The sequence below is a fragment of the Opisthocomus hoazin genome, chromosome 12 (genome assembly GCF_030867145.1).
Source record: "Opisthocomus hoazin isolate bOpiHoa1 chromosome 12, bOpiHoa1.hap1, whole genome shotgun sequence".
Classification (NCBI taxonomy): domain Eukaryota; kingdom Metazoa; phylum Chordata; class Aves; order Opisthocomiformes; family Opisthocomidae; genus Opisthocomus; species Opisthocomus hoazin.
This window is the reverse complement of record NC_134425.1, coordinates 18,860,696-18,869,022: the sequence shown is the minus strand read 5'-3', so window position 1 is coordinate 18,869,022 and position 8,327 is coordinate 18,860,696.

The window sequence follows — 8,327 nt, the reverse complement described above, 5'->3', positions numbered from 1 at the left end:
TTTATTTAAACCAGCACAACATAGTTTAGAGAACGCCTCTTAAGAGTTCTGGTGTTTAAAAACACTTATTTGACCTTCTGCTTCATTACCTGGATCATATTTGAAAAGTAAGGAAACTGGATTTAACTGCAGCATCTTTGGGTACCATTTGACCCACAAACTGAATCGTGCATCTGCAGCTTCTAAACCCTGCAGGAAAAACATTACATAATTAGATGCAAGAAGATAATATCATATTTAAAGAAATTTATGACACAAATAAAAGAATCCTTTAACTAAAACAGTTATAGCCATTCATTTTATTAAGATCAACGCGTTACAGTATTTATTTATTTCATAACTCTGTTAAGGCCTTTTTTAATATATGACAGTAGAATTTGCTTTCTGGTGTTCTGGCTTACATTAGATAACCATTTCTGGATTATATGCAAGACATATGGAAAAATCCATCACTGATTTACTGCACATTTCCACACACAGTCAAACTAATATCTGATCACTATTGAAGAAGCAAAACCCTGCTTGGCAGTGAATATATCTAAGCAAATTTCCAAACACATGGATGTGTGCAGCCTCATGCAACAAACCTCTCACAGTCAAAATAGAAGCCAATACACTGCAGCATTTAATGGAGAAAAGATAATGCAAAATTTAAATTGAGATTTATTTTCACTTCAGAAACTACTGCAACTGAAACAACTGCAATAAAATAAAATAAAAATATTGCAATATCTATCTCCAGTACTTTGCATAATAGGTTTTGCATTTCATATTTTATCTATATGATGGATATAGAACTTGAACTTTTTTCTTATTTTTAATAACTGTAGAAGATGGCAGTTTTGAAAGTTAGTCATGAAGATATATCTTTAGTTATCAATTAAATGTTTTTAATTCCATTAATTGTTTTGGGTGACTATTTGCAGTTATCCATACTGCTGCTTCCAAGAATAAAAGGTGAATACCTCAGTATTGTTTTCAACTTTCTGTCCTAAACTACTTTGTTGTGAATTTCAGTTAGGTCAACAAGGCTAGTTTTAGTATCACCACAGCAGGTGGAATGACCTTTATTCAATTCCTATTTTACAATGTGTTTTGTGAGACTCTTGTCAAGTTATTTCAGAGCCTATTAAGAACAATATACTGCAGAAGCTAATGTCTTCTAAAAGAAAGATTTAATTGTTTTCACATTTTATTACAGACAAAGCTAATAACTAGGTGTCATTTCAGTTAATCAGAAATCCATCCTTTATTTAAGGACTTATGCATTTTTTTCCTTGTGAAAAAAACCAACAAAACAAAACAGTGTCCACTAATCCTCATTTGGGAAGTATTTAACTGCAGGGCATGGTTCACAGATGTTTTTGCATCCACAATAGCTTTATGGGCAAGCTAGTTAACTTTGATGATACAAAAATGTCAAGAAGAATTATCGGGGAGAAAAAAATCAAAAACTTTTCTGAGGTTAAATGGCAATAAGGAGCCATCTTTCTTCAAGAATCAGAAGCAAGTATAACCCATTTCTGACAAGCAGATGGCCTTGTGAACAAAAGGAGAAGGAGTCCACTGGAATAGAGTATTTGAAAGGCAAAATCATGCCTTTTGCCAGATATTTTCTGTCATGTCTACATAGTAGTTAATCCATTTTTTGGCAAGATTAGCTGTCAGATTAACACATCATCCATGTGAGCCCTAGTTAGCTGAAACCAAGGATGTGCCTGAAGAATGATGTGCACCCACATGAAGGAAGGTTTACAGTGGCTGACTTACACCACCACTGTGGAATGCAAACCCTTGTTTGTTTTTTTTTTTTTTGCTAATGCTGGCCAGAGCTCTACCAACAGCCATTCTCAATTGTATCATGCTGAGTTGATACAAGCCTTGATGTGGATTTGAACATCCATATGCAGGCCTTGCATCCGCCACACACATCTGTGTATTATCGCCAGGGCATATATGCCTCTATTGTTCTGGACAATATATATTAAGATGTTCAAGAATTTACTTACTCAAAATGCTCTTTAAATATAGCGGTTTTATCATTCAAGAGTATTTCACTTCTTCTGGAAAGCCAAGTGTAAGTCAATCCAATTTCATAACAGAACAACAGGGTATGATCTGTGAACAGCATATTTTCTTATCAATCAAAGGAGCACAAATGGAAGTTTTCACAAGCAGCTGATACGTGTCAATATCCCATTTAAAAAACACACCCTGACTATATGTACATATTGTTATAGCTCTCAGACACCAGGTGAAAAAATATAATAGGAGTAATTTCATCTCCATTCAATGATGGTCCGCTTGGAATAACTCGCTTCTGGAGATATCATCTTATAAAAGATTGCACTGTAACATGTGACTGCAGCTCAGAATTAAAGACCTTTCCCCCCCCCCCCCCCAACATTTCATTTCACAGCATTATTTTACTGTCCGCTCTTATTCAATCTGTGACTTTATTTTTTGCCCTTCAGCAGGCCAACAAAGACCCTTTTTTGCACAGCCTGTATCTGTATCTTTTTATAATCTCCCAAAGTTAATAACCAAGATAAATGAAGGCAAAGCCTGCTCTGAAACAAGCTTTGTTCCAATACACAAAGATTTGGCAAGAAGAGGAAGCCTTCCTACGGAAGCTTCTTAGAAGACAAATCACAGCCAAACGTTCCAAGTGGCATCTGAAGAATCTGAGGCTTTTGTGCATAATCAATGTTTGCTATCTATAAGAGGAGCTAAATGTAAAGAAATAAGCTTTCATTTACTTGCTTTTGGTGCTCTGTATTTGGTCATGAACTCTCTAAACAGTCCTGGCTTATCTTGCAGGCACACGGGCCAGCTGGTCTCTATGGGCAACACCACATATGCAACGAAGCACAGATGTGAATATGAATGTTATATATTTAGAATCTAAGGACACTCAACTGCCATTTGAGTATAGTTCATAGCTACTTATAATTAGAAAATCTGTAGAAGTCAGCAGATTTAACCCTACACAACAACAACAAAAACCAGCCCCAAACTTGGTATGTACCACCGTATGAAGGAATTGAATTCACTCAGAAAAGAGCATCAGATTTTAGACCAAAGACATTAGACACAGAACAGATGATTTCATGCCATCTTTTGTACCAAATTGAGCTTGTTTAAGACAATTTACAAATTCATGACAGAAAAGATTATAGAATTAGATTAAAAAAAAAAATTAGGGCAAGGAATATCTTAAACAGAAACTTGGAGAAGACAAAAGTATTTCTAAGCAGCTCATCTAGTCTTGCTTTTAAAGCCATGTACACAATATGAACAAAACATGAAGTATTTTTTGCCAAAGCAATGCAATTTCTGATTGCATGAGAGTTAGCTTCAAGTCTTAAGTCTCTTCAATGTCATTAAAAAACATAGGAAGAAGCAAAGGAAATTCCAATCAAGTATTACTCGAAGCACCCACAACCAGTGCACTCTAATAAGGAAACAGTGAGGTAACTGTCAGAGGCTGATTACTTACAACCTTACTGTCATTCAACATACATACAGACGTCCCATCTATTTCACATTCTCTCCAACTCTAAGTAACAACATCCCAGAGTCAATACATTCAAAAGCAATAACAGAAGCAGCAAACAAGGACACAATTTATGTTAAAGATTTCCTGAGTTCACCAGGAAAATAGAATACATGTTAAGATCAAGCTGAGATTCAGTACTGCCCTGTAACTTAAGATGTTCAACTGACTAGTAGCTCCTGCATCAAGCACTTATCTCCACAGAGAGAAACAATAACTACTCATCTTTTCATTCTTTGTTCTAAAAATGAATTATTGACGTAAATACTATCCCAGTACAAATGCTGATGTTATTTCATGTAGATAAATGAAGGTAGTTCTGCCCCTTTATTTTATCTCCAAAGCACCAGTGTAGAGGTGGGGAATCGTCTGATTTAATGTAGATGATAATGAAATAGTAGAACAAAAGATGAGTAATGAAAACCGACAGCTTTTGGATGTGTTTAAGGGATTTTTTTTTTTTGTCCAGTAGAAACATTATTTGAATTGTTTCCCCTTATTTCATTTTACGTTTCAAAACAACATTCTTTTCTAAGTAGACAATAGGAACCAAGGCAAGCAACTGCATTAAATAAATCTCTAAAAATCTTTTCTAACAGGCTTCAGGCTATGCTGTATGTTTTCTTTCAAATATTTCCATGTAAAATCAGATGTTAACTCTCTGAGTGAACCCATGTGCAATCTCTTTATTCATCAGATTAATGGCTGTGGAGCAACAGGCAACTGAACACATTTTCACTCACATAAGGTATTCATGACTTTCCAGAAAACTTCACATTATTGCAACTACTTTTCAGTCAAATATGTTGCATCTAGTGAAGAAGGAAATAAATTGCAAGAAGGTTTAATGTAAAACTACATTAAATGCATTGACAGAAGTAGGAATTTTTTTCTTTAAACAGGACCTTGCTATTAATTTGACAGATGGATTTTTGCCTTGTTATACATTTGGAAAAAAAGCAAAACCCAGCCTTTGCTCTGGGATACTTCAGATTGCCCAGTGCAATCTCTCTCTTTGTTGCTGCTTTTTATGCTGATCCAAGGCAGAATCGATAGAACGATTTAGTCAGATTCTGCGCTATATCAGCTAAGGAATATGTTAAGATTGATAATCTATTGGGTGAAAATATACAGCAAAATACAAAAAGTCAATATCTGTGTCACATTTGCATTTATACTGCATAGTAGTACATGAGTTCAAATTTATATACCATATCATCTCAAATATACACAGCTATACACAGAACTAATGGTAGAGTTTCACTCCTGGTCACTTTGATCAGCAGGAACATGGTAGATACAGACAAGATAAAACATGCTGGTAATGATGCTTGTGCCACAAGAAGAGCAATGAACTCAATAACATTTGATGTAAAGGTGACAATATAAAAGTGAAATTAAGGAGTGACTCAGCATTCATACACATGCTAAAATCTGATCTACAATAGTAAATGTCAAAAAGCAAAACCCTGGAACTCTGGAAAAATCTCCTCTTCAAATATTTGGTCAACCTTTCTTTATATTTCTAGGATTTAAATATGTTTTTTTTTTTCCTTTTACTGAGAAAGACTTCAGTAATATTGCCAGATGTCTGCTTTTTAGGTTGATCATCCTACATCCTTTCAGAAATACTGAATCACATCTGTTACTTGGTCTAACCCTGCTTCTGAATTCTTACAAATATGATTGTTATGTTGTTCTTTTTGTTTTTAATTTAATGAGGGTAAATTTACAGTGAATGTTTAGGTTACAGTGAAACCTTGTTAAACTGAGTGTTTTGGGACCACATCACAGTTCAGATGAGAGGAAGTTTAAACTTGTGCAACACAGCAGCTGCTTCTTCAAGTATGTATTTTCACATATACTAACAACTTCAAAGCTTATGTACTAAACCCTAAATTCTTGAAATGATAATAGTGGCTGGAAGAACAGAGATAGTGGCAAGTCAGCAAACCACAGAGTGATAATTTGATTACTGGGTTACAGATTAGTTAAGTTCAACTGTGACCCCAAACTTAAACACTGTACAGTGTACAACCTCTGGCATGCAAAGAATTCAAGAAAAAAAGAATCTGAGCAATTAGAATACATGACCTGTATTGTGCTTCAGCTTTCATAATGTCAGTTCCTGATTGCTTTTTGTTCTTTTTCCAGCTTAAAATCACCTGGTATACTGTTGTCCCAAGCGGGATTATGCCAAATGCAGTATACTGCCAAAGAGCTCTTTTGAGCAACAAAGCAGAAAGCTTAACAACCAAGAGGCTAACATATAAGGCTTAATTTCGTGTTCCAGTATAAATGACTTAAAAATTACATCGTGGATTCAGATCAAAGGTCCATCTAGCTTATTATCCTGATTGCTGCAATGTCTAAAAGTGCTTAAATAATAGCAACAGGGAAAGACGATGTAACACATCCTCCTAACATTCTCTCTCTACCTATTTTCAGCTCAGGGCATTTTTGAGCCACAAGTGGTTTCTAAGTATTTAGTACACTGGATTTTTGTTCCTTAAATCCGTCTGGTTGTCCCCTCTAGGCATGCAAAGCTTAACATTTAGAGCAACATCCAAGGAGAAGCTGCCACTCCTGGTTGATATCTTCCCAACGGTACCAATGAATCCTCAAAAAGAGAAACAGGTCTTCTGCAGAAATTAAGTAGTACAGACAGGAGTAACAGGTACTAGGACTGAGAGGAAAAGAGTATGTGTTGCCTTCAGAAATACACCATTATCCCTGCAATCTCAGTCCTTGTACAGTTGTGTTGCCACTTTGCCATTGACATATCCTCAACTCCCACCAACTGCCCCCAGGCACTTTTTTTCCCTACTTTTTCTCTTTTCAAAATAATTTCTGATGTGCTACACAGTTTGTAAAATGCTTTAAGGATTCCTTGTTGGAAACTGCAAATCAAAGACTGGATTTGAAAAAACTGTTATTTCATAAAAATATCCAACAAAAATGGCATCTAAAACTTAATAATAACAACGTAATAAATCTTAATAATACCAATGTGATACCCGTTGTCATCTGCTACAATGTAATGTTTGGCATTTATTACTGAATCATTTAAGATCCTTACATGCAAATTGTTCTGACAGACACAATTTGAAAGCATAAACATTGGCAATTGTTTTGTTACCACTGTAGCTGTTTTCAAGTACCATTTGTGCAGTATAAACAAGAACATACACTCACATTGTGACTAGGACAATGCTTTACAAGCTTCCCAGAGGTCTGGCATTTGTGATTAATTTCTCCTCAGTGTCTAAATTATTTATGCATTTAATGATTTTGAACTGCTAACTTGCAATGCTGACAAATTCTCAGTAAGCATCCATGGATAAGCTGAACTAGCTACTAATGTTTAAGGGATAAACAAAAAGTTAATTTACAGCCCTCTGAAAAGGTGTGGACTAAAAACTTTAAAGCTTGTATATTTGTTTCATTATTAAAGTCCACAACGTTTTGAACAAACAAAAAATTACTGAAATTAACCATGTGTGGTTGGTATATCATAGAAGGATACTCTATGATTACTGTATAATTGAAATAAGAGGTCAGAAAGGGGTAGTCTGCAGCAACTAACTAGACACTGAAAATGAATATTTTAAACCAAATCCCTTTAAAGGTTCATAACACCAGCATGGATACAGATTCCCTCAAAACTGCATTTTTTTTTTAACTCCAAGTCATATATATATGGAATGAAACAGAAATTAATATCTCAATAACATTTTTGTTAGTTACAAATTTATTTCCTTGTGTCTGTAATCTCTTTTTTCCCCCTCCTAAAATGGCTTTTCACCTTTTATCTAACTGTGGATGCATTGAATGGGAGAGTCACACCGTGTAGAAACCCATGAAATTGACCTTGCAATAAACAAGTAGAAAAAACAAGAAGGTAATTTCAGTTTAATTCCTCCAATTTTATATATATGTTAATTGAATGCCAGATCTGCTTCACACTTATGTATAGGTCTAAATAAAACTAAACTTAATTTTACTAACTAACTTAATTTTAGTATTTAATCTGTTCAGTGCTACCTGTTGGCTTTCACTGGTGCACTCTTTGAGCTCATTTTCTTCCTGTAACATCTGATATTGTATGCACCATACATCCATGTTAAATTCTAAAATTTAGAATTAAAATATGTTACTTAAAGAAACAGTAGACAAATTAATCACAAATTTTGTGAATTACATGCAAATGTCACATAAGACAGTAGGGGGCAACTTTCACCCACTAGTTGTACTTAATGCATTCTGATCTATCATATGATGACATGAAATGGGTACTTTCAGTACTTACCTAAGCTTATTGTGTGGTCTATATCAACTTTGTAAAATGGAAGGTTTAATTTTTAAACTCCCATTTTGTTTTCCAGGTGGTGTGCTGAGGAAATATCTAGTTTATATACTAGACAAATACTGCAAGGTAAAATAACAAACTACAATCTTAAAGCTGTTGAGAAATGAAAGATAAGGACAATTATATTTCTCTAGTTTGCTGTCATAGGATTTGTGAGAAGCCAATCTCAAAAAGATTATTCTTCCACACATTTTGATAAACAATTCTTCCTTGAATAAGCAATTTATAATAGCAGTAATTTAACACTCCCAAAACCAAAGCAGGGACTAATACAAAAGTTGTTATACATAGCAAAATATTCATTAATGATATTAACATGCATAATTAGACTATATTTAATAATAAATCCATATTTGTGTGTCAAGTTTTGTATCACTCAAAAAAGAAAGTTTTGCCATGAAT